Raw genomic sequence first — 27,865 nt, 5'->3', positions numbered from 1 at the left:
GGACTGTGCCTAGCCTGCCACTGAACGTACCAGTGAGACTTCCAGGGGGATTTAGGGAAGTGGGGACACCCAGCAGGAAGGAGAGGTGAGGGCAGGCAGGGTGGGGCTGCCCCTCTGAGAGGCAGAACGCACCTTGGGGGCTCTTGGCAGGGGAGCAGCCGTGCTCCCGCCAACAAGGAGAGCCCCCGTGACCGTGCGAGCTGCGCCAGTCCTGTGTGCCAGTGCTCTGTCCTTCCTGACCCCATGCCCAGTGAGTAGCCAGGGTCAGCCAAGGACATGGCAGGGCTGGGATAGCTGCCTCCTCAGCGGGGATGCCTGCGTGTGTCTGAGCAACATGACACAGGCAAATGTTGCTACTGGGTCAGCTGCACCGAGATGGGAGCTGCCTGGGGAGCTAATGAGCTCGTAAATTGGAGAGGAATCCGACTATCAGATGGCAGAGGCAGGACACAGAACGGGCAACCACTGGAGTCTCTGCCATAACTCAGGGGAAGCCCAGCATTTTCCCAGGAAGAGGTCATCTGAAGAGCAAATCAAATCACGATGCTCCTTTAGAGTACAATTTATGGCTCTATTAGCAAAGTACCCCACGAGGCTGACGTGGGGAGCTGGGAGAAGAGGACACATCGGCTGTCTTTCAACCTACAAAGCAGGGCCCCCTTAGGGGTGAGACCCTTTTGGCACTTTCAACAGGGAGGCTTGGAAAATCTTGACAAGGGGCAGTCTGTGAGGTGCCTTAGGGACCCTGCTGGGAGCAGCAAGGAGAGAACAGGGCAAGCAGATTCACCCCAGTCACCCCCAATTTGACCAGAGAAACAAGTGGGTTATATAAGGAAGTCTGAACAATTCCGTTTAGTGAAAATGAGTTGTACCGTTAAAAAAAGGAAAAAAATTTGTGTTTTTGTTTTGTTTTGTTTTGGAAACCCATCGCATACCTTTTTCAGCTAAGCCACTGCCATCAGCAACAAGATTCCTTCAATGGTGACACATGAGCACTTACCGTGTCGCAGGCCCCTGCAGTCGGCCAGGTGCTGGAGACGAGGCGTGAGCTAAGCAAGCGTGACCCCCAGCCTGTCGGAGTGGACAGTCTCCTGGGCAGAGAGATGCTGGAAAGAAAGAATTCACAAACAAATGGATAAGTTGTTATATGTTCAATACAGGAAGACGGAAATATAAGACAGAATAGCAGCAGGGAGAGAGTGGGGGCAGAGAAGGCTTCTGAGAAGAAGTGACATTTAAATTGAAACCAGATACGAATGGAAATTAGTTGGCAAAACAAAATGGATTTGTGAGCAGACCTGGACGGTTCCTGAAACATTATCACCTTCTTTGAACAACCCATCCATGTGCAGAGGGAGTAAGGCAGCCCTTAGCACTTAAACATCCCACACTACCTGATTATTTTTTTCAATATTTGTATTAACGGGGCTGGTTTCCCTCCCATACACCCAGTGCCAGCACCCTGGGTGACACTAAATGTGGTGGAAGGCCTCAAAGGCAACGACCCTGACCGTGACATTTGCACAGCGTGGATTCCAGGAAGCTTGGGTCACTCATTCATCCATTCATTTGTTCAACAACGTTTGCTGTTTATTTATGACGAGACAGGGGCCATGCTCGAGTGGGAATGGAGTAATGAGGGGTATTTGAACCCAGCTTCCACACAGCATAAAACAAAGGAAAGACAGGTGGATTGGCAGTGTGAGAAGGGCACACCTAGGGGACCCCACTGAGGGACGACAAGCCGCGGATAACATGTGGCAGGTGCTCGAGAGCGTGAACCGTGGTGCAAGGCTGCCTGGGTCTGAAGCCTAGCTCTGCCACTTACTAGCTGTTCTACCTTGGGCAAGTGGCTTAACCTCTCTGTGCATGCATTTCCTCACTTCTAAAATAGTACCTCATAATGTTGGCACGAGGCTTGAATTATTCATATTCATAAGTGATATATAGTAAGAGCTACAGAACTGCTTGATGAGTAGATTGTAGCAAAATGCAAATAAATGTTTTACTTTTAAAAAGTTTAAATGAAGGAAGCACAAAGAACATATATATAAATAACCACGTATTCACCAAAGTTGAGAACATCTCATCAGGGTGTGTATGTGTGTGTGTGTGTGTGTAAAGCAACCCAATCTCCTGTGCTCTTACCCAGGACTCCTCCCCTGCCTGTGACCATGAACTTGATATGTATGTAGCCTAGTCAATGTTTTTATGATCTATTACCGACACGTACCTATAAACCATATTGAGTATGTGTAGTATTTGTTTATAAAAATAGAATCCTATCATGCATATCAATTTGGAATTTGCATTTCTGCCCAACATTACGTTTGAACATCCGTGCATGTTGATGCACGTCTAGTTCAATCATTTTAACAGCTGTCTAGTATCCCACTGTGCGAGTATATGATAATTTATTTATCCATTCCCCTCCTCATGGACAGCCAGGCTACTCCCAGTGTTTCATGATCATAAACACTACTGCATAACTGGCCTTGAACCTGTTTTGCCATGAATATGAATAGGAGTTTCTACACCTAGACGTGTACTTGGAAGTGTCACCACCAGGTCAGCGGTTATTTGCATCTTCAACTTGACCCCATACTGCCAAACTGCTCTCTGCAGTGGTTTCCACTCCCACCAGCAGTGTCTATTAAAAGTTTAAGTCTGGATTATCTCAGCCTGGAATAACTATGTCCCGAGACTCTTCCAAGGATGCATGGATCTTTGCATCCATCTTAGTCCCATCCTCATTCCATCTTTGTGAGAGAGAGCTGGGGGGGTCCCAGCTAGGAGAGACAACCAAGGTGCAAGGGTGCTTATAGGCTTGCCCACAGCTGCCAGGGCCTTGGGTAGGCATCAGAGCATCTGCATTCCAATCAGATATGCTGGCCTCGAGACCAGTGGTATCTCAGCTGTGTTCCTTAGAGCACCAGGGTCCTATGGTGCCATCCAGTTAAGAGGAGTGGGCTGTGGAAAAGAAGGTGGAAAGGGAACACAGCCAGAAAGAATTCTAGGCCTCCCCTCCTCATCTCAGCCCAAACACTTCTGCTCTAGCCTGTATGCGTGCAGAGAAAGGCTTTATTTGGAAAAAAAAGAAGGGTCCACTGCTTAAAAGGGAGGGGAGGGGAAGCCTAACTTTAATAAAGAAATTGAATCAATAATTAATAAACTTCTGGGCCAGCCAAGTGGCACATTGGTTAAGAGCTGGCTTGGGACGCCAGAGGGCCCAGTTCGGATCCCACATATGAGGGCCAGTGACACTGCCCTCTACAGCTAAGATGCTGAACAACAGCTCAACCTGGAGCTGGGCTGCCTTGAGTCCCCGGAGATGGCACAGGCTGCAGCCCCTGCTGAAGTGGGTTGCCATGGGCTACCATGTGTAACCAGTAGCCAGTGTGAGCGGCCCTCAAGCCACTGTGAGCGGCTGTCCAGAAGCTGGCGACTGATCTGCCTCGCCCGGGAAGAGCACAATGATGGTGCCAACTTGGGCCAGTGAAGCAACGTCCTCCACAACTAAACTGAAGAACAAAAACAACAGCAGTTGTCTGTTCCCCTTCCCCCAATTCCCCAGTGCTGTACCCATCCCCCAATTCCCCAATAAAAATCTTTAAAAAATACTAATAAGAATAATTAATAAACTTCCAAAATAGACAGCTTCAGGCCCAGATGAGTTCACTGATAAGTTCTACCAAACATTTATGTTAGAAATAACAATTCTCTATAATCTCTTTCAGAAGACCAAAGCCAAGGGAATACATCCTAACTCATTCTATGAGGCCAGCATGGCCCTAATACCAAAACCAGATAAAGACATTATAAGAAAACTACAGATCAATATCTGTCACAAACATACACCAATATCTGTTATGCAAAAATCCTCAAAAAAATATTAGCAAATCAATCCAACAATGCATAAAAAGAATTATACATCATGACCAAGTGGGATTTTTCCCAGGTTTGCAAGATTCAAAAATCAATTGTGTAATGCAATCAAATTAATCTAATTCATCACAGCAACAGGCTAAAAAAGAAAAAGCACATGATAATATCAATTGATGCAGAAAAAGCACTTGGCAAAACCCAACACCCACTCATGATAAAGCTCTCAGTAAACTAGGAATAGTGGGGGGATTTTCTCAACTTGATATAAAATATCTACAAAAATCCCATTGCTAACCTCATACTTAAGAGTAAGAAACTTGAAATTTTTCCACTAAAATCAGAAATAAGGCAAGGGAACCCTGGTGCACTGTTGGTGGGACTGCAGATTGGTGCAGCCACTATGGAAATCAGTATGGAGGTATCTCAAAAAAACTGGAAATGGAACTACCTTATGACCTAGCAATTCCACTCTTAGGTATTTATCCAGAAAAACCAAAGACACTAATTCGAAAAAATATGCACTACTATGTTTACTGCAGCATTTTTTACAATAGCCAAGACTTGGAAACAATCAAAATGCCCATTGGTAGACGGCTAGATTAAGAAACATTTTACACAATGGAGTATTACTCAGCTATAAAGAAGAAGGAAACCGTACCATTTGCAACAATATAGATGGAACTAGAGAACATTATGCTAAGTGAAATAAGTCAGTCAGAGAAAGACAAATACCACATGATCTCACTTATATGTGGAATCTAAAAAACTGAATAAACGAGTAATATAAACAGAAATAGTCTCAGAGACACAGAGGAAAAACTGATGGTTGCTAGGTGGGACGGGGTGGGGATGAGGGAGAAGGGGAAGGGACAAGACAACATAAGTTGGTAACTACAATATGGCCTCAGGGATAGAAAAGACAGTTTGGGGAATACAATCAATAAGGTTGTCAATATTTTGTAGGTTGTCAGATCGTCACATGTCTTGTCAGGGAGACCACTTCATGGACAGTGTAGAGGCCTGACCACTGCAGTGTACACCTGAAGCTGCCGTTGAATATTATATGTCAACTATAATTGAATACATATATAGTCATGGGATGTGGAGTATAGTGTGGGAATGGAGTCAATGGAATTTTAATAGATATGTATGATATCGGGGGTGGGGGACAGTGGGTGGGGGAGAGAAGTTGTCACTTTGTGAGGGGTGAAAAGGATAACTATTGTATTGTGTTTTGTACACCTGAAACTAATAATAATAATTAAAATTAAGAAATAAAAAAAGAAGGCAAGGATGTCTCCTCTCACCACAGCTTTTCAACACTGTACTGGAAGTTATAACTAATGCAATAAGACAAGAAAAGGAAGTAAAAGGTTTACAAATCAAGAAGAAAGAAATAAAACTGTCATTGTTCACAGATGACATGATCATCTATGTAGAAAGTCCACAAATCCAAAAAAAACAAACCAAAATAAAATAAAACCCACCCTTCTGAAACTACTAAGTTATTAAAGCAAGGTTGCAGGATATGACATTAATATACAAAAGCCAATGGCTTTCCTACATACCAACAATGAAGAAGTGAAATTTGAAATTAAAAACACAATACCATATACAATTAACACTCCCCCCCAAAAACCACTTAGGTATAAATCTAAAAAAAAAAAAAAAGTACAAGATCTATATGAGGAAAACAGCAAACCTCTGATGACAGAAATCAAAGAAGAGCTAAATAAATGGAGAGATATTCCATGTTCATGGATAAGTAGATTCAATATCGTCAAGATGTCAATTCTTCTCAACTTGCTCTATAGATGCAATGTAATCCCAATCAAAGTCCCAGCAAGTTTCTGTGGATACTCACAAACTGATCCTAAAGTTTACGTGGAGAGAGATAAAAAGACCCAGGATAGCCAACACAATATTGAAAGAGAAGAGAACTGGAGGACTGACAGCAACCGACTTGGAGACTTACTATAAAGCTACAGTGATCTAAACACCCTGTCCCATCGAAGGGGTGGGTATTTCCCTTCCCCCAGGTCACCTGGGCTCTGATAAAACCCCAGAAGGTTAGGTTCTGGCTAACGAGTTTCTCCTGAGGGCTAGCTTATTTAAGAAGAATAGAGTTATCTGGCATATTTCAAAATGGTTCTTTTTCCCCTACTATCAGAAGCACAAAGATTTTTCTCCAATATTAACAATGAGAAACTAGCCAAGCTCCTGGAGATCAATCTCACAAAACTATGGGGACCTTACTATCAGTTTGGGGGAGACACTAACATTCAACCTACAGCAAGGTGTGTAACGATGTCTCATTGTTATTTTCAATTGCATCTCCCTAACGACAGATGGTGTAGAGCATCTTTCTAAATGCTTCTTTTTAATCTGTATATCTTATTCGGTGAGCTGTCTGTTCAGGTCTTTTGCACATTTTTTAAACTGGGTTGTTTATTTTTCCTATTGAATTTTAAGAGTTCTTTTATATTTCGGATGCCCAAACTTCATCAAATATGTGATTGCAATTATTTTCTGTGGCTTGTTAGGTACTCTTTTTAAGTTGAAACTAAGTTTACAAAAAGTAGGACAATTGAAAGAAAAAATATTGTAAAAATATAGGAAATCCCTATAAGAAACTAAGTACAGATGGTAGTTGAATACTGAAGGCAGTAAACAAAATTCAGGAAGCACTTCTTTAGGATAAAGTCTCTCTCTCTCTCTCTCTCTCTCTCTCTCTCTCTCTCTGACTGTATGTCTGTCTTAGGCACACACACTCAACATCATGACATAAGTTTTAAACCCAGTTGAAGGATGAAGGAAAGGAAGATGGTAGCTTCATTTAAAAATGCAATGTTTTAGGGCCGGCCGAGTGGCACATTGGTTAAGAGCTGGCTTGGTACGCCAGAGGGCCCCGGTTCAGATCCCACATATGAGGGCCAGTGATGCTGCCCTCCACAGCTAAGATGCTGAACAACAGCTCAACCTGGAGCTGGGCTGCTGTGAGTCACCAGCAATGGTGTAGGCTGCAGCCCCTGCTGCAGTGGGTTGCCACGGGCTACCGTGTGTAGCCAGCAGCCAGCTTGAGCGGCCAGCAGCAGCCCTGAGTGGCCATCCAGAAGCCGGCGACTGATCTGCCTCGCCCAGGAAGAGCTCAATGATGGTGCCAACTTGGGCCAGTGAAGCAACGTCCTCCATAACCAGACTGAAGGACAAAAAGACAGCAACTTGTCTGTTCCCCTTCCCCCAATTCCCCAGAACTATTCCCCTCCCCCAATTCCCCAATTTTAAAAAAAAAATCTTAAAAATAAATAAATAAATAAAAATTAAAATGCAATGCTTTAGTTTAGCTGAACTCTGACTTCTACACAACGTGCCTTCTGTGGGTCTCTAAACTCCTAGGTTTTCACACCATCTTCCCCTGTGAGAATTCAGAGACAAGAAAAGCACATCCCCTACATCTTATGAAAATGCTTGCTGTTTCTGAATCACAGCGGAATAAATGGCATGAGCTAAAGCTGGAGGCAGAAAGGGGATGGGTGTGTTCAATGACCTGAGAAAAGGTCAGAAGCTGGAGTGCCACAGAGGTCAGCAGGGAGTGAGGTGAGGCTGGCGATCACGGGCCTTGAATGCCACTTCAAGGATTTTGAAAGCAAAGAGAAAGTCATCAAAGGGGTAGTGCCAGGGGGTGACATGATGACATTTGACTTTCAGATTAAAAACAGAAGTAGTTCCTCTTCACTACATATTCCAAAGGACGGTGGTTTCAGGGCTAGAAAATTGGGTCACTTGTGTTGTTCATTGCTTATCGGAAAGCTGAAAGTGAGGGGGGAGTGTAGCAGGTTAGCAGGAAAAAGACCCCAGTTACAGCATATGGGCTAGCTGAAGATGTTATTTCTTGTCTGTACTTTTTTCTTATGCACAAAATGCCCACCTCTCTTTCCTGTATGTGGGGCGCATGTGTAGACTATTACACCATCTTGGCCACTTTCCAGTGTCATCAACTGAAGGACAGCCCTGCCAATGCCCCTGGTCTCAGGTTTCCAGCCTCCAAAACTAAGAGATGTTACATTTCTATTGTTCAAGTTCCCCAGTTTGGGATACTTGTTACAGCAGCCCTAGCAAACCAACAGAGGGTAACAAACCGCTGTATTATCTGGAACTTTGTCTGCAATAAATCATGGATATTTTTATATCACGTCCAAGGTGTTATAGTTATTTCGAAATATCATTTATGCTCATCAGTATTTTGAAATCACAGTTGTTACTAAACTCTAAGTCATGTTATTTAACATGTTAGTAAAGGAGTGAACACTATTAGATCACAATTTTTAAAATACTTTTGAGAGCTGAATTTCAAAATAGTTGGTTTCCTTCATAACCCTATGTATTTTATGTTCCAAATTCTAAAACATTATCCTGAAACGGGGTTCATAGGATTGCCAAAGGGGCCCCTAGCACAAAATGGGTTCAGAACACTGCTTTAAGCAGAAGAGAAATAGTATAAAGATATACCCGTATGCTCACATTCTCCTCCCTTCCAGGAAAGAGGCCTAAAACGGGGAACGGGGGTGTCACAGGGAGGTGCATGTTCAAGAAATTGCTCTTCCAGTTGGAAAGTATTATGTGACTAAAACTGCTGTCCAAATGTGTCACGGCCCATGACAAACCAAGTGCAAAGACCAACCCCTACCCAATCTCCACACATCAACCTGTAAGCACTCAAAGGCAGAGGTGTTGTTTATTTCACTGCTATATTCCTAGATATGTCAGTCTGGGATCTCCAGAGGAACAGACCAATAGTGTGTGTATAAGTGTGTATATAAGAAAGTTACTATATGTACTTGGCTCATGAGGTTATGGAAACCGAGAGAAGCAGAGGGCACGTCAGCCTGGGACAGGAAATCCAAATGGGACCCGTCGGTAAATGAATGCATGCCTCCCTTCTTCAGGGGACCCCACTGTCCCTTTGACTGCTTTCTTAAAGGTGCCACTTTGCCCACACACATGCACACACTCATGCATACACACTCAAAACTCTTAGCAACGAGCTCCACCCTGGAGATTCACGCGGCAGCTAACACACTGTAGGGGCCGTCCAAGAACTGAGAAGAGAAAGAACATGGGCTGACCCCGCCACTTCCGGGGTTATCTCTTCCCAGCCAGCGGTTGCCACAGAAACACTCATTCAGCCAAGTGGTGAAGAAAGAAAGAAGTGGGTGTGGATCCGCTCTTGTCTGTAGCAGCACGTGGGAGCCGAGATAAGGACGGGAAAACAGGGATGGTGCCACCACCAAGGGGACAGCAAATCCATTTCAATCGGGGACTCTTAGTCTGGGGATAAACTTCGGCAGGAATTTTCAGTCTCTGGGGTTCCTGGCAGTTTGCTTACATTCACTATATAAATAAGCCATTTGGGCTGAGTTGTGTCCCCCCCAAAATTTGTATGTTGAAGCCCTAATCCCCAGTACCTCAGAATGTGACTGTGTTTGGAAATAGGGTCTTCAAAGGGGTGGTTAAGGTAACATAGATCATTAGAACTGGCCCGCATCTAATATGACTGGTGTCCTTAAGAGAAGAGGGGAATAGGACACAGATACACACAGAGGGACACCACATGAGGACCCACACAGCAGATGGCCATCTGCAAGTCAAGGGGAGAGGCCTCAGGAGAAACCATCCCTGCCGCCACCTTGATCTTGGACTTCTATCCTCCAGAACTGTGAGAAAATAAATTTCCATTGTCTGCGCCACTCAATCAATGGCACTTTGTTACAGAATTCCTAGGAAACTCAGACAGGCTCCCCATGCCACAGAACACGGGCACATCCTGCAGTCAGGGGACTGTCTATTCAAAGGAGTGGATGAATTATGCCTGGAGTTCCTTGAGATGTGCGTACCTATTCTGCAAGCCTTTTCCATATGCAAGCCCCAGACTGGGGCTGAAGGACGAGGGCTTCACCCATATGACATGTCCCTTCTCCCAGAAATCCCGGGAGACACTGAGGGGCAGCGGTGGTTGTTCCCATTCTACAGATGAGAAGGCCAGGGCGCTAACAATGGAAGAGCTTCCGGCACTGTTTCCCCAGTGGTGGGATTACTTTGGTGCTTGCGTAAATCTTTGGTGTAAAGGGGCATATGTGTGTGCATGTGTGTACATTAAAATGGCCACCTAACCAGTGTCCTCATTTCCAGTGTGTTGGTCCCCTCCCACCTCCCTTCCACACTGCACCCAGAGGAGGTTTCTACAGATTATGTCTGGTCGTATCACTCTCCTAGTAAAACCTTCCAGGGGCTTGTCCCCATGGCTCTTTGGATCAGTCTGCATGCTGAGCATGATTAGAAAGCCATGGAATATCCGCCCCGCCATCACCCGGGCCCCGCCCCTCCCCCGGGCCCCGCCCCTCCACTCCTGCTCTCCCTGCAGCAGTGCTAAGATTCTCTCTCCTCCCTTGCCTTTCCTCCTGAAATACTCTCCTCCTTTTCCCATGTTCCTCCTGGCCACCTCATTCCCACAGATCAGTTTCAGATTAGGCAAAACTTCTTTCAGGAAGTAACCCTCTCGCCTCCCCCCACGCCAAAATCCCACAAGCTGGCTTCAAAGTCCCTCTGCAGCCTGGCTTCCCTGCTTCTCAAAGGGTGTTGTAATCATTGCTTGTGGGTTCCCCACCGGGGGGTACAAGCTTGGCGAGGATAAAATCTGCACCTTACTTTCCCTTATAGCCCCTGGGCTTGGTACGCAGCATGGCACACAGTAGATGCTTACTGAATACTGGTTGAAATGAATGTTGAATGGAAGTCAGATATAGGGACATCTGGTTCCATCCTTCTCTTCTGTTTGGGTCTTTTCATGGTTATAGCCCCCCAAAAGAGAAACATTTTTAAAAAGTACACCTTGACTTTAAGTCAAGTAGAGATTGACCTTAAATCAACTATCAGGCAGAGGAATAAGAACTCTTGACTCCAAGGAAATAATTATCCCCCTTGCCTGGCCTCCAGATGGGGGACAGGACTTGCCTGATGTCATCGCTTTCTGCTCTGTGTTTGCATGGTCAGTGAAATTCAGTGAAGGACAGAGAAGACAGTCTGGATGAAAAAAGCTCAACTTTAACCAAGTCACTGCTGGGAAATTATTTTTGCAAACCACAGTGCTCTGCCCAAGGTAAAAACCGAGTGTTACCAACCAGCCATCTATGCATCCCACAGACACTTAAGAGAGTGTCTTTCAATGTTCTAGACACTGCACTGGGTTCTGAGAGATGATGGTGGCCAGGCCATGATGACGCATGGGTCATAGGTCATGGGTTCAAGCTTACGGGGGAGATGGACAGCAAACTGGTGTGGCGGGCCACTGTGTTCTGCACTTGGGTCTGCACACACAGCGCGTCACCCAAACAGGCACAATCCCATCACCATAGAAAAGGAGTCCAGGTTTCTTCACGTCCCCATCGGAGTCCCTAAAATGGGTCCCGAGGATGTGCCTGCCCCCTGCCACCCAGCCTCTTCCCTTTACTGCCTCCTGTGTCTCCTCGGGGTGCCTGCTCTAGCCTCCATCTCTCTACCTGGTCAAATCCATGATTTTATTATTCCCAGCTGCATCCCAAAAGGGACACGGTAGATACCCCCCTTCATGGGGACCCTCTCAGCTTCTTCACAATGAACCATTAACAAGATAAACAAATCTCTTGGTGATTGTTGATCGGCTCTCAGGGCATAATTGCAATGATTTATTGTACTAAGAACCCTCTTTCCTACAAGAGATAAGGATAGGAAGGTGCTGTGGAGCTCCAACAAGGCTCCTTGCTCAGAGCAGCAGAGAAAGCTCTCGGGGGAAGTGACATCTCTGCTTCATCTGTCTTGAAAGGTGGAGGGGACATCTCTATCAATTACAATGCAGTTGGCTGTAAATAACGAACCTCAGCGCAAACTGCACGTAGAACAATGGGGGGGGGGAACCACTTGCAGACAACATATGTAACAAACTATCTTATGTGTCTGAAGAATACAGAAGTAACAGACGTCAGACATAGTTTGATCAGGACCCTGACTGTTTGTCTATCACTGTAGCTTTTTTCTCTACTTGACGTCAGCCTGATCCTCAGCCAGGTTTTCCTCTTCACAGCAAAATGGCAGTCATAGTTCCAGGCCTGACATGCACACACTATACTTTCCGGAGCAGAAGATGATGTTTTCAACTCACCTGTCTCTGCAAGAATCAAGACTTCCCAAGCTCCTTCTGATTGGGCCAGCTTAGGCCCCACCCACCCAGGACCACTCACTGTAGCTGGGGGAATGGAATGTTGTGATTGGTTTAGCTCAGGTCACGTGCTGCACCTCTGCCGACTTCCCAGAAGATAAAGGCCCAAACAGAAACTGGGGGCTACTAGAAAGCAGGGTGGGGAGGCAATGGGTGCTGGGGGTGGCATCTGTGTTAGAATTCGCTTCGACTGTGAATTAACAGAGACCTAAAATAGGAGTGGCTTAAACAAGATGGAAGGGTTTTTTCTCTCTCTCTCATGAAAAGTCCAGGAAGGTTTCCAACAGCATCATGGACCCAAACGCCTTCTGTGTTTCTTCTGTAAATGGCCACCAGTCAATGTTCACCTCACTGCCAAGATGGCTGCCCCCACCAGCAGAAGGGCAAAAGCCACAGGCATGCACACAGCTTTTAATGAAACTTCCCAGAAGCTGCACATTCCTATTTCCACTCATATCCCATTGGCCAAAACTGAGACACACGGCCACGCATTGCTGGAAGGCAGGCTGGGAAAAGTAGTCTTTATTCTAAGCAACCTATCCTCTACAAAAAAAAAAAATCATTATTACTCTGGAAAAAAGGAAGGTTGGTCATGGAGGGGCAATGGTAGTCCTTGCTCAGCATCCTCAGGTATCCATGGCGACCCCTCTTATCAACCCAGCCTGCACTCTATGTCAGAGTTCACAGAGTTCCCCGGCATGAGTGACGCCACCAAGACTAACCATGTCTCATTCCATGACTTCCAAGACCCACTGGGGCATGACATAAGGCAACAGATGGGACAGCTAGGAAACTGTAAACCTTTTGTCAAAGCCCCACTGCCCCTTTGCATCATCTCTTTTCTCCCTTTCTTTTACCATATTATTTGCAACTTGAGAAGCATCGGGTCTAATGAAAAGACAGCTACCTTTGGTCCGGAAGAGCTGGATTTGAACCTTGGGTGAGCCATGCTGGCTGTATGGCCAGGGATCATTTAACCTGTCTGCGCCTCATTTTCTCCTCTGCAAAATGGGGATTCTAAGAGCTCATGGGCTTGGGTTCAGGGCTACGTGGCGCATGGTGAGGGCTCAAGAAATGGCAGCTACTATTATCACAATACTTCTCTCGGTCACCAAGGTCACTGCAGCTGCCTTCTGCATAATCACCCAATAAAGTGGAGTTGATTAAAAGAGCCTCCATTCCAAAGCAAAGCTACATGGTGTCCAGAGAATCAATATGTTAAGCCGCCCAGCATAAGCAGACAGGCTAGAAATAAATTAGATTCAAGGACCGTCTCAGAGGGAAGGGACCTCCGTGTGCCTTGGTTTATCATTTTTCCCCCTGTTTCTGTTATCATTGTTTCTAAAAACAATAGCAGTCACTGTCATTTGCCAAATGTCTCCTTTGTGCCAGGAACTATACTTTTCAATCCTCGCTACAGACGCACCACGCAAGCTCCTCTTTTCCTTTCACAGGTGAGGAAACTGAGATAAGAGGGAAAAGCGAGTTTGGCCCAGCGCTCCCAGACCCAGCTTGGTGTTTAGACCCAACTCGAGGGCAGTACTTCTTATTTATTCATTTGCTCACTTTTGTTGCTGTTTTTATGTGAAGAATCCCCCCGGAACCATAAAGGCAAAAATCACCCATTATCACACCACTTTCTTCTTTAGAAGTCTATAATAAAGAATAAGTAAAAGCCACCCCCAGCCTTGCCAATCCCTCCCCCAGAGATAACTGCTGCTGGCAGACGGGTTTTCATGCTCAGGCACTTTAATATTCTTTCAGCTGTCATTCCCACTCTCTTTCAAACAAGTCATTTCAAACAGGGGGAGCTCAAACTGCTGTGTTACCACTGGCAAGGGGAAATGGCTATATATGCGAGCTTCCATGGGCATCCTTCTGTCTTTCATTCGTTCATTCATTCAAGTATTCATTCTGACCTATGAACCGAGCACCTCATACTGGTCAAAAATCAGTTAAACGCTTGAAAAATGAGTAAGATTCAGGCTCTCCCTTGGAGGAGTCACCAGCATAGAGAGACAGTGCGCCGCCCATTCCAACACAACACGGAAAGAGGTATAATCAAGATGAAACTCAAAAATGAGGACAAGGCCCAGGGAAGGAGATGCCTGAGTTCAGAATTAGAGGATGCAGTCACTACATGGACAAGGGGGCACGTCAGCCCAAGCTGAGGCCGGTAGAGGGAACCCAGGGGTGTGGTGAGAGCATCGTGGAAGTGGGTGGAAAAGTCACTCGGACCTTGAATAACACTGTTCAGTTTGTGGAAATGTTCACGGAAAAGGAAGCTGCCAACATTTAAAAATGCATCATGAAGAGTATTACTTGGGCAATGAAAAGAAACAAAGGACAGACACCTGCTACAACATGGATGAACCTTGACAACATTATCTTAGGTGAAAGAGGCCAGACAGAAAGTCCATATATTGTTTGATTCCATTTGTACAAAATGCTCAGAATAGGCAAATCTATAGAGACAGAAAGATTAGCAGTTGCCCAGGCGCAGGGGGTGTTGGGAGGAAATGAGAATAACTATGGGTTTTCTTTGAGGGTTTGGGGGGGTGAAGAAAATATTTTTGAATTCATTAATTCATTGTGATAATGGTTGCACAACTCTGTGAATATACTAAAAACACTGAATTGTATACTTTAAATAGATGAATTGTTTGGTGTGTGAATTATGTATCAATAAAGCTCTTTTTTTAAAAAAAAACCCTTAGAGAAGAAGAAAAACAACTCCATTATTAGAAAATAATATACTTCAGAGAAACTGCCAGAAATAAGTATGTGTTCAGGATCCGCTTTTGTTGTCATTGTTGGCGTCTCGTGTTCTTGCTTTGGACACAGGAAAAATCTGCTTTTGAACTTGGCCTACCTTGAGAGTCGCTTGGTCAGACAACAGCCAGATCTAATTTTTTCTCTCCCCTGTCCAATCCAGAGGTTACCTGGAGGACGGGGACTCTCAAGCCTGGCCCTCCAACCGCCTCCATCAGAACCACCTGGGGTGCGAGTTATAAATGCAGATTCCTGGGCAACACTTGAGCCTGGTGAGTTAAAATCTTAGGACATGAATCCCAGGAAATGGACTTTAATTCTCCTAAAAAACGCCAAAGTCTGAGGACCTCTGCTCCAGGCTATGATTCTTGGCTTGAAACGTCCTCCACTGCATGATGTGCCCCACCCCGCAAGTGATTTCTGTGTCTCAGTGGGTACTACATAGTTAACCAGGCTGTGGAGAACAGGGTAACGCCTTCCTTTTTATTGCCAGCTTTCCATGGGCCCAAGACACGGAGGGCAGGCATCACTTCCTAGGAAGCCCTCTGCCTCCCCTGAGCAGGTCAAGCTTCTCATCTGCTATCGCACATCATGTACCCCACCACTGTAGCCCCTGCCAGTAACAGTGGTTTGCCCAAAGCTGCCCGAAGGTCCCCCTGGAAAAGCCAAAGTTTGTGGGTGTTCCCACTATCCAGGATGCCACTGAACCCGACAGTGACTTGGCCCCTGGTTTTAATAGGATGGTCAGTTTGTGACTATGTTCTAGTGGCTCCTTGCAAAGGGACTCTGGTGGTTGTATTCACCAGTCACGTGCCAGCTTTCAGGCTTTGGACAGCAGCTGAGCTCAGTCGGCCGAAGGGAAGGCCCCTTTCCACACCCGCTCTCCAGCCAGAGGGTCCTACGCACATGGTCCCTACTTAATAAACAACCTCCTAGCTCCTGTAATCTCCTGTTAGCTTGAGTGTTCAGAAGGGCTCCTGTTCCAATCATTCCAGTTGTCATTTTACATGGATGTGTGTGGCTGCCTGGTTCCTGCCTCCTCCCCTCACAACACTGTAAGCTTCGGAGGGCAGGGGCTGAGCTGTTCTGGCTCCCCGCTCCAGCCCCAGTGCCTCACATGATGCATCCACAAGACAAGGAAGGTCATGGGTTGCTGCAACCCCAGAAGCCGGAAGAAGCGAGGAAGGACCCTCCCCTAGAGAGAGCCCGGCCCCGCTGACACCTTGGTTTTGGGCTTCTAGCCTCCAGAATGTGAGAGAATACATTTCTGTTGTTTGAAGCCATGTAAACCTGTGGTAATTTGTTATAGCAGCCCCAGTAAGCTAATACATGCACCCGCCACATGAGGTTGGAGTTGTCTGTTTACTGGTCTGTGTCCCCTGCAAAGGGCAGGAGCGGTGTCTTGTTAATGGAGTAACCCCAGTACAACGAACGACTGGCAGAGTCGTTGCTTAGTCTCCATTCATGGAGTGGACAGGAGGGAAAGGGGGGTGGGGGTTCTGCCCTCTGAGCTCGTCTAATGTCAGCGGTGGCACGGAAACCCAGCACAGCAGCATCACCGGTTCTTCCCATGACCAGGTGGGATGCCTCCCCCCAGAAAATGGACAAGAGAAGTGACCCGAAGGACTTGTGTCCCAGAAGAGTTTGTGAGCTCGGGAAACAAACTCAATCCCTTCCTGCTCCTGCCCGCACCCCCTTCGCTACAGAAAGCCTCCCTGCCAATCCAGGCCTCCGTCCAACAAAATGCTTCTCGTTCACAAAGAGCAGAATAGCTCATCAAGGACCAGGTTTGCAGGTGACTGAGTTGTACTGAGAATCGCAGTTCATTTTTAGAAAATAAACTCCAATTAAGCAATCTCAGTTGCTTGTTTCATTTCCTGGCTGTACACTTTTCACTTGTGCTGCTGCTGCTGCCGCCGCCACCACCATCTCTGTGGGGACTTCAAACCTGGAGACCCTGGGAAACGTGTAGGGTCTTTGCTCTTATCCTAAAGAGGGGACCTGCACCCCGGGCAGGTGAGATCTGAGCTTGGAGTGCATGTGACAGACAACACGGATTACCTCTTATGTTCTAGGCACCAGGCTACTCCCCTTACAGACTTGTCACATGTGGGATATTGGTCCCATTTTATAGAGGAGGCAACTGAGGCTCAAAGACGTGAAGAATTTCCCATCTCAAGGAACGTCACCCTCTTCTCCCCAGATGCCCAAGCCACAAGACTGGGCATCATCTTTAACTGCTGTAATTCTTTTCCTTGGGTCTACAAATTATTAATAGGTCTCAAGTCCACATGCCTGTCTCCCATCCCAACTGTCATCAGCAAGCAGTTGTTGATCGCCTGGTGGGCGCCAAGCCCTGTTCCAAACACACGGGATACACGAAGACACACAAGTGACAAAGGCGCCAGCCTCAGGGAGCCTTCCTTCTAGCAATCTCTTGCCTAGATGACTGCCACATCCCCCAGCATGCTCTCCTTCTCCCTCCCGCACAAACCCTTCTCCACAGCGCAGCTGCCTTTTCCGAAATAAAAATGTGATCATGTCATTCCCTTCTTCCGAGTGTCTGAGGGGTTCCTGCTGCTTGGAGGATTAAGGGCGATCCTCTTAATATGGCTCACAAAGGCCTCCTTCCCTGACGGACTGGCCCTCACCACTCCTCCCGTCCCAACTCGCACCGCGCCCCTCTCCGCCACACACTCCACGTTCCCCCTTCCTCCGTGTGAACTGTTCTGCGTTTATTTTAGCGTCTAAGGCACCCACCCTCTCCCGCCCCGCGGCTTCTTTCTACACGAGGGAGTTTCTTGGCCCGCCATATGGCTGCTCTCCTCTAAGCTCCCTTCATTCTTCACCTCCCGCCTAGGCATCGCTTCCGCTGAGAAGCCTGCCCTGACCCTCTGCCCTGCCCAGACTACATGAGGCACCTCTGCTATGTGACCTCACAGCACTGGGTGTTCCCATATCCTGGCACAGGTCACCCTTTGTCGGTGCCATCTTGGTCACTAGATCGTACCCTGTGAAGACAGGGGCAGTGTCTGCCCTGCTCACCGCTGTACCCACAGCACCAAAGGTGTCGCTCAGTATTTGTTTGTAGAATGACTGTATAAACAAATGAATGTTGAAGAAGTAACAGGCTCAGTTTCACAGCTAGGACGTGGCAGGAATGGGATGTGAACGCCAAAGCCCCCACTCAACACCACCATCACCCACCGGGAGGGACGTGGCTGGACATGGGGACAGGGCGGTTTGGGAAGAACAGCCCATCACTTGTCATAAACCTTCCTAATCAAAAGCAGAGATGTAGGCTAAGGAGACAGGGAAGAAGAGGGCACACAGATGTGGCATGGGTGCGTCACCATCCTAGGACCTGGGAACAGCCTGCTCGATCCCTGGTGATCAAGGGAATGGCAGAAACACAGAATATCCAACGGAGGATGGTTTTAGATATTACCTTGTCTTTCAGGCCCATTAGAATGATGACACTGAGGCCCGGGGTGAGGAGGGAAGGGAAGCCCCCCCTCCCCAAATTACGCAGAGTTAGAGGCGAATTGAGCCCTCGAACCACAGATTTCTTGACACCAGGCCCCATGCTTATATCATGAGCATAACTAAACCTGGGGGAGGGCTAGGTGCTGAGTCATCATGAAGTGGTCAGAAAACCAAAAATATCCTAAATTCGCTCCTGTGCCTCAGAGCTGTGGCTATGGAGGAAGGATCTTTACTTCTTAATGCAAAATTCCCTCCCAGGAAGTAAAGATGAATGCTGACCCAACCAGGGCGAGCACGGGACCACTGTGGGTCACCTCAGGAAAAGCAACTCACTTTGAGCTTAGTCACCGCCGCCCCTCCCCTCCGCCAGCAGGGACGAAGAGGAGGAAGAGAAAGGAGACAACCTACTTGGGGGGGCTACTCACACCCACATTCACTGAGAGGAAACTGGAGGTAGGGGCTGTGGGCAGACCGGGCCGGCCCCACCAGCTTACTGTGCATCAGGCTTGCTAAGAACATCACATGCCTCATCCCATTCCATTCTAACAACCCAATGGGACATATGCCCATGGCTGTATAACTAGGAGGTGTTGAGCTTGGACTTGAGTCTGACTTCAAGCCTGGGATTCATGAACAATATGCTGTGTTGAACCTCTTCGATTAGTCAACACCTGATGACCACTCATCAGATACTGTCCAGCTGAGACCCATGTCATCCTCCCTACCCGAGGGAAGCCCCCAACAAAATAAGAATGACCCCCCAAGGTCCCTGAGGGGACCCCACAACCTGGAAATGCCCAAGGATCATGAGTCCTGAAAAAAGTATTGACTTCACACATTCTAGAAAGTTCTTATCCACTGAGAACAACGAAAACAACTACTAAGCATCGACCATATGCCAAGCACTATGCTTTCCACAGATAACCTCAAATTGTACATGGCTGACCCTGGGAGATAACTGTTATGTGCATCTGCATTTTGTCTAAAGCACCTTAGAAGGGGTGGTAACATGCCCAAAGCCAGACAGATGGGTTAGGGCTAGGAGCCAGCCCAGGTCAGCCTGCCTCTAAAGCCGCTGCCTTTGACCGTGATGGGACGCCACCAGCCGAATGGTGGTACTTGGGGAAAAACAGTGGGCGAGGGGCAAGTGCCCTCATGGTGATTTGAAGGTAAAATCAGGCAACTTCAGAACACACTGGAGATCTGCACCACACCAAGTCTGCCCTGCTCTGAATTATTAGTATTCATTGGCCTTGGAGAGGAATGAAGGAAGCAGAAGCAATCAGCTGCTAAATCCCGAGCTGGAGGAAGATATAACTTGGGATGGAATTGGTGGGAGGGGCAGTTCCCTCCTCTTCCTCAGGCTGAGACCTCTCGCTTTAATTTATGGAAATGCGGAGTCCTGAGAAGCAATCATACAGCTGCTAATGGCATCTGCTGATTCTCGTCCTGAGGTGACCCCTCCACCGCTCACAGCTTCCTGGACATGCGGCTCTCTCACCAAGGCCTGGATGCTTCTAATACCTCAGAGCTTCGGGGCTGCAGCCACTACTGATGTGGAGTCTGTTTTCTACTTCCGGGACTCAGCCCTAAAGCTTTCCTGCTTCCCTGGGACCAAGGTGAGATGACAGCATTCTTTCACTACCTGAGAGTCAGCTTCCCTGATCCTAGCTGCTGCTGGCTTTGCCACGAAGCAAAATATTTTGCCAGTAGTGGGTGGGCAAAATATTTTGCCAACTGGGGGTTCCTATCTAATGGCAGGGAATTAGGGGACCCCAGTAAAGGGATTCCCTAAGAATCCTCAAGAGAATGAAGGAGGTTGTGTTAGGTTTCTATTTACAGTTTCCTTCCTATAGTAACAACCGACATTGTTGAACACCTACTACGTATCATAGTACCTACTAAGCAGCATCTGAGATCTTTGCATGGGGCATTCCATTCAATTCTCGTAATAGCTGCATGGCGGTGCATCTCCACAGGGGCGGAGAGGAGGGACTGTACCTCCTGGGAGACATCTGGCCATGTCTGGAGACATTTTTGGTTGTCAAAACAGGGATTGGAAGTGGGGGGTGGGGAGATGTGCTCCTGGCATCCAGTGGGTAGAGGCCAGGAACGCTAAATATCCTACGATGCCCAGGACAGCCCCCCAAGGCAGAGAATGATGTGGCCCCAAATGTCAATAGTGCCAAGGGTGGGAAACCCTACCCTGTGAGATAGCTACCCTCCTTGTTTCTGTTTTTCAGGTAAAGACACTGAATATCAGGGGAATTAAGCAATCGGCTCCAAATCACAGAGTGGGCAGCGTCTGACCCCAAATCTGATGGATTTCAGAGCCTCTCCCTTCACCACAGACCTATAAACACCACGCCTGGGCATCAGACGTAACATTCTGTCTGCACGAGAGCCATTTATGTCTCTGAGACTCCGGGACCACGTACGGGTGGCCCCACTTCATCAGACAGGCTGGCTGAAACCGTGCCACGTGCTGACACGAGGAACCAACTTGCACTTGATTCCAAACCATCTCTGAGCTATCAGAACAGACACCCTTCACAAGAGAAGGAGAAACCCTGATTCATGAATTCGCCAACTGTTTCCCCCAGCCGCAGCTAAGATAGATAGTTCCAGCTATGATTTTATATTGACTCTTTGGGTCTGAAAAAATAAATTCAGCCTCAGGTACAGGGCTAAGGAGAGAGTGAGTTTAGAAGAACAAGAATGATTCAGCCTACCTCTCTATATTCACCCTCATGCTTCGGATCAAAAAGTAATTGTGAATTGTTGTCATGTCAAGTTACAGGTAACTGTGTGGGTCAAGCTTTCTGATTTCTTATGCAGGGAAATTTTCCATTCCCCAAACTGTCATCTAAAAGCCCCAACTGGAGGCAGCTGTGCTGCCAAAGGACCTCTGAAAACACAAATGATTTTCTTTAAAGACTCCTCTGTCCATCACAAAGCAACCGACTCGATCGGACTAATTATTTCCCAACAAAGATGTACGGTTTCCTTTTAGTGTCTGCTTGCATCTTGCTATCAAAAGGGCATTTTTTTAACAAATGTATCCTGGACGAGGCAGATCAAAAGAGAGGTGCGTGTCGGGGCTGAATAATATTTTTCCACATTATTTTCAGTTGAGTTTGCTTAAATCTCTCCTACTTTATGACTTGTATTTGAAATTGTCACGTTGAGTTATGTCTGGTGAGGGGAGAGGAATGTGCTCCAGTGAATGGTGCTGGGGAGCAGAGGATGAGAAAGACAAAGGCAGGCCTGGGGTGACTGAAGAATCGAGGGAGTAAGGAAGGCGATGGATTTATCTCAATAACATTACCGGTACCCACATCTGTGTCAGAGGCGTGGAGCGGCTGCACATGTGAGCTGGCAGGGCATTGTTCCAAAGGAAAGTCAATGTCTGGATTAAAATAGGTTTATGAAGTTATGTCGAGCGAGCTTCTCTTATCTCTTGCCTCGGGATTATCCTATGAGGCCCGTGCGCACGCGAGCTACCTTGCTTTTTCCTAGGACATTTGAGCGCTGCAGGGAAGCCGTGGGGAAGGAAAGAGCCCTTTTAGAGAGGGTGACGCAAACAGGACAATAACCCTGGTGAGAGCCAACACTGGCTGGGCTTGGTGGGCCAGGCACTCTTCTAAGCCCTGTGTATGCGTTAGTTCATTTCCTTCTCACAATAACCGCAGAAGGTGGGCGTGATTACTCCCCTCGTTTTACTGAGGGAGAAACTGAGGCACCAGTCTAGGTAGAGGTGTCATGGCTAAAAGCGGGGGCATGTCTCAAAGGGAAGGCTGCCTGGGTTCAGACGACAAAGATGATAATACTGCTGTTGCTGATGATGACGGTGACACTGGTGATGATGGTGGTGGTGGTGATGGTGTTGATGATGATGGTGATGGTGGTGTTGATGATGATGAGGATACCTCGCTAAATGTCATGGGGTTGTTTTAGGATGCAGTGAGATAATCCAGGTAAAGGGCTTAGCACCTGCACTGCACATAGTACCTGTCCGTAATGTGCGCTGTCTTCATGACTCATGTTTCGGAGCAGACGATCGGTTCCGAAGGAGCTGTAGGCTCAGTCTGGTGCCATGAAAACAGATGTGTGTTTTGGCAGATCAAGCTCCTAACATCAGCTCAGCTCCTGTGTGACCCTGGACTGCCCAGGTGACCTCTCTGAGCCTCAGATCACAGTGTGTGAGGAAGAGCTTAGTTCAGGGGTGGCCATGTGTTAGGTAATTTGTAATAGTTGTTCAGTGAATAAAACGGATCTTATAATGTTTTTAATCTCGGGAGTCTGCAAGCCTGCCTTGCCTTCCTCCATCACCCACAGACTCTCCCTGTCCTGAGCCAACCCTGAATGAGTTTTGCAGGGGGCCTGGAATTTACTTTGGAACCCTGTGTCTGTCCTTTGCCACCAGCCCCCAGACACCTGCTCACCCATCATGGCCGTCCTCCCAGCGACCCCCTACTATGTCCCAAACTCCGGCCTCAGTTTCCCTATCACATTCCATTCTCCCATTGGGACGAAGGTCTGCCCCTGTAGAGTTGAGTCTCTGACCAAAACCTTAGTCTTGGAAGCCTCCTAACCTTGGGAGGTTAGACATGTTTCCAAGCCATCAGACAAAATCCTGTATCAAGTCCAAAGCCCCGCATCACACCACAAGATGCTTTTAAGTCAGACAGACATGACAATTCTGTCTGTGGCTGACCAGGTCACCTCACCAATTAAGCCTCAGCTTCCTTACCTGTAAAATGGAGATAACAAGACCCATGACTTAGAGGGTTGTTGAAAGGATTAAACACAAGTATGTGTAAAGCATTTACACATACTTACAATGGTTCATTGTAAATTGTCAATAAAAGTTAGTGACTTCCTGCGGACACTTGTCACAATTCACATTCCCACTGGTATCCGGCCCCTGCAACATTGTCTCTAGCAGGACAGAGCCCAAGTTCACCAGTCCCTTTCACAGCAGGTTAGCTCCCCCAGCCATGCTCCTAACATACCCCCTTTCTCTCAACCCCCACCCCCAGGGGTTCTTGCATAACCCAGTGAAGCTCCGTATTTTGCATCACAATGTCACCCAGCCTCTTGGGAGTTCCTCTAGACTGAAGGCATGACTTCAAGACTGCTTAGAACATTCCAGATACCAACCCACTGCCCAGTGTTAGAAAGACAAGAAGGTCTGGGGTGAGAGATGCCCTCAAATGCATGGTCCCCCAATGGGATCAACAGCACATGCATTCAGCTGTATATCCCGGCTTTTCAAAGTTCCCTTTGAGAGACTGCATTCCACAGCACTCTTCAGGTTGCAAGTGACAGAAGCCAACTCATCTCCCTTAAGCAGAAAAAGGAATTTAGTGGCTTCCATTAAAGGTCCAGAGGGTAATCTGGCTTGAAGCAAGCCTTTATCCAGAACTCAGGAGATGGCGCCCAGAATCTGCCTCCATCTCTCACCCCTCCTTCTTTCGTTCCGGTGTCATTCCCAGGCACGCTCTCTCCCTTTCAGAGTAAAGATGGCAGCTCCAGGGATATGCTCCTACAAGGTTAGCATCCCAGTGGAAAGAGAGCCCCTTTCCCCAATGGTTCCATCTCAGGTCCCAAAATGGGGTCTCCTTGGCTCTGACTGGGTCACATGGCCACCCATTGCCCAATCACTGCAGCCAGGGAGGTGGTATGTATTGGTTGATAAGATCTGCCTCAGATGTCTACCTCTGGAGTTGGGGCGAGAGTCAGCTGCCCCCAAAACACCTGGGCTGAGAGTGGAAAGGGTGATTCCTCAAGGAACAAGCAAGGCATCTGATTAGAAGAAAGGAGGATACTGAGCAAAAACAGAGATGCCCATCACTGGCTGAGAGTTATAATAACCTCCCTAGGACACTCTAAGCCCTGGGTCCTGATTGGTTCAGCTCTACTCAAGGAATGTTCCCAGGGACCAATCAGAGACGATGCCTATGATTTCAGACTTCCCTTGACAGTCTTCTCACCAGCAGAGTTCCCCTCTTGCAGCTGTCAATCCCACTTCTCAACACACATCTTGCGGGTGCTAATCGCAAACCTGCTCTTAACACCTTGTGACTTGATTCTCACAGGTGGGTGCCTCACATTTAAAAGCACGCATTATTGTCACTGAAATAACAGGATGCTAAAACCTTTATAAATTGATATGCCAGACAAGAGGGAGGCAAAAATGAATGCTAAGTTTCCTTGCATAATACTCTGTGGGATGTGTTTTTCACCCTAAGAATATTTTAGCATTAATTAAGATAAACAATGATATATGCTGAAAGACAATTGAATCTGTTCTCAGTTAAAAATGGCCTCATTGTGTAAAAATAGTACCCAAATTATAGCATATAAAGATGCAGGGGGAAAAATACTGTAAACCTATAACCATGATTAAAATAGAAATGCAAACCGGTAATGACGAGACCTGGAACAATCTGGGGGAAGAAGGGAAAGGTGGGGAAGAGGCCGCTGTGTCATCTTGCTTAATTTATTCACCTCCCTCTGGGATGTCTCTGCTGTGCTTCTCTTTAATAATAGCTACCATCTATCATGGCATGGTTAACATATGTTTTCAATGAACATGGTGTTGTTACTACCATTTTATAAGCGAGGCATCTGAGCCTTAGCGAGTTGAAGTCACCCAGGTAGGAAACGGGGGAACCAGGTAAGCTTAACTCCCCAGCCGAACACTCCTCTGCACGGCCCTGCTGTTCCCATGGTCTCCTCTCTGAGGGTCCTCCGTGTTATCCAACCAGCTCATCTCTTCAGGGTAGGATAAAGAAAATAGCTCACACACGAGTGTATCACACTAGACCCTGTTCTAGGTTTTTAACATGCGTTGGCTTACTTAATCCTCAAAACCCTGGGAGATTGTGACTATCATTACGCCCATTTTACAGATGGGGAGAGTTAACCCTGTTGTCCAAGGTCGGGCCATGGTGGGAGCGATCTGGCCTCAGACTCCAGGCTAGTCACTGCGGTGCTGCTCTGCTCGTCTCTTTCCGTGGGGGAGCCACACCTCCCATGTGACTCCTCTGGCCCCATTTCCCCCAGAATTTTTGCAGGAATGACGACCTACAACCTTTATCTGGGTGTCGTCTTGTATTTTAGGACAGGATATTCTGTCTTTGTCTAAGAGCTATCCTGTAAGTCTGCAAATTCCTGGAAAGTCGGGAGTTCCCAGAATTCCACCCATCTCTGACTGACTGTCCCCAGTGAATGCCTCGCACGTGACCGAGACTCCGCAATGTGCGATGAGGAGGCTGATGGAGGCCAGTTCATTTTGCTTCCTTCTGGGCTGCCATATGCGTGCTGAGAGCCAAGAAGTCATTATCTTCAAGTGGGTCTTCGTGAGGGGGATGAACTGGGCAAAGGTGATGGATGGCTTTACACAAAGCTGCTCTCGCCTGGAAGAATCATTCAGAGCTGTGTCTGGGCCTCTTCTCAGGTCCAAATGTATTCACCCCTCCATTGTCTCACCTGTTCATTCATTCAACCTACCCTTTGCTCACTCCTTCACTTACTCAGGCATCTACCACACAGTGACCGAGCGGCTGGCTGCCCCATGCCAGGCGCTCTGCTTGGCCCTGGAGATCAAATGGGGCACACGACCCCGCCTGGCTCAGCCCGATGGATGGACAGAGCAATGACAGAAGAGTGGCTGCGGCTTAGCCAGGGCATCTGGTCAGCAGCACCATTAGCTGTTGCCGTCCGTCGTCCCCAAGCCCTGCAAACTCAAAGCAGCAGCAGGAAAGTGAGGGCCATCTGGGGTCCCTAACTTTGCTCAGGCTCAGATGCACGGGGTCCACGGCCCCTGCTGGGTGTACGGCGGCAGATGGACAAGTCTCTCTTCTCCCCTCCATCATGTTTGGACCTCCTGAATGGAACCCGTGTCGGCTTTTCTTTCTGAGGAGAGGATACTGGGAGCATCTTCTCAGTGACCCTTGGCTTCTCCAAGCAACGTTGAGTCTCCATAAGGACAACAGGTTGATTGGATTTCGAGAATTACACACATTACTTCCCTTTAAACCATTCAGCAGGGTGCCTGCGGGGTGTGTGTGCAAATCTGCATGTGTTATCTTGAAGATGGAGGCTGTTATTGCCTGCTTAAAAGTGGGGGAATCCAGGAGCCTTGTCAAAACAATTTGAACAATTCAGATAAGTACAAGGAAACTCAATAATGAAAAATGTTACTGTTATTTATCTTGACTTTCCTCATACGTATCTGCTCTGAGTCGGTGGTAACATTTGCACAAATCTATTGATGTCTCTCTCTCTCTCCTGAATGTATACACACACATATACACACACAAAATCATATGTACATATATGTGTGTGTATATATAAACTCACATAAATAGAGTGATCGCAAATGCTTTTTCTACTGTGCACGCTTTGTAACATGTGAAAATCTGTAAATACGCACAGCTATATAATTATATTGCTCTTGATAATCAGAGCTACAGTGCACGCCTTAACGTTGTAAAACATTAAGCAGTGTAGAAATGTGTATGTAGGGGGCCGGCCGAGTGGCTCAGTTGGTTAAGAGCTCGCTCAAGAGTCACAGGGTCAGCGGTTCGATTCCCGGCCCAAGCTGAGCTGCCAACAGGTGGCAGGATGGCTCAGCTAAAACAAAAAAAAAAAAGAAAGAAAGAAAGAAAGAAAAAGAAATGTGTATGTAGGATGTGAACGTTCTCCCATAACCCTAACCCACCCCTCCAAGCAACCACCACCAGCCCCTGGCTTCGGGCTGACTTTACCTTCACCACTGAGACAAATTAGCCAACCGGAGATGAATGTTTTCAGGTTAGAATGGACAGCTTTTTTTTTTTTCCACTTTCCTCCCCTCCATCTCTTTTTCTCTCCCCAGGTAAACAATGTGAGGGAGCAAGGTGTATCTCACCCTACCTTTGTCCATGTTCATATAATCTATGTAAACATACCAATACGGTTATTAGTAACGGTGGGCGCTCATCCTTTGTTTTATGCAAAGGGGTCTTGTGACATACACTTTCTACATCTTGCTTGTGTCGTGAACAAGCAAACAATGGAACCGCCTCCTAACGAGCTGGGGGGATTGAATGCACTCGTGTTAATGGCTGCATGATGGTCCACGGTATGGAGCTCCATCAAATTTTTCTTTTCCCCAGATCAGCACCATGAGAGACAGCGTAACACCACGAGAAAGCGTCTGGCACACAACTCGGGGTCTCCCCCTGCCCCCTCAGGCTTGTCTGGAGGTGGGAAGCCTGAGGAGCTCTATTTCTGTTCCAAGCCTCTGATTTGACTTCCAAACGCCAGGAAAAGGCTCCCTTTGTTCTTCTCTCTGCTGTCACACGCACGTCCGGACAGAACGGCCTGGCTGACTGAGGCAGAAAAACGCGGCAATGAGAGCAGGGAAGTGAGTGTGGAGAAAAATACATCAGTATCTCCAAAACCTTCCACCGCCGCACG

The 27,865-nt window shown here is 47.3% G+C and overlaps 1 long non-coding RNA gene across 1 annotated transcript in view; it reads right to left on the bottom strand.

Annotated features, from left to right (window-relative positions):
- Positions 1-1,005: 1,005 nt before the first annotated feature.
- Positions 1,006-27,865, bottom strand: part of LOC109395672 (uncharacterized) — a 226,972-nt gene continuing 200,112 nt past the window's right edge. Inside the window, exon 4 of the long non-coding RNA XR_002126703.1 lies at positions 1,006-1,106. This is a non-coding gene — a long non-coding RNA (uncharacterized LOC109395672). The remainder of the gene's footprint in view (positions 1,107-27,865) is intronic.

The sequence above is a fragment of the Hipposideros armiger genome, unplaced genomic scaffold (genome assembly GCF_001890085.2).
Source record: "Hipposideros armiger isolate ML-2016 unplaced genomic scaffold, ASM189008v1 scaffold_480, whole genome shotgun sequence".
NCBI lineage: Eukaryota > Metazoa > Chordata > Mammalia > Chiroptera > Hipposideridae > Hipposideros > Hipposideros armiger.
This window is presented reverse-complemented; position numbering and strand designations above follow the sequence as displayed.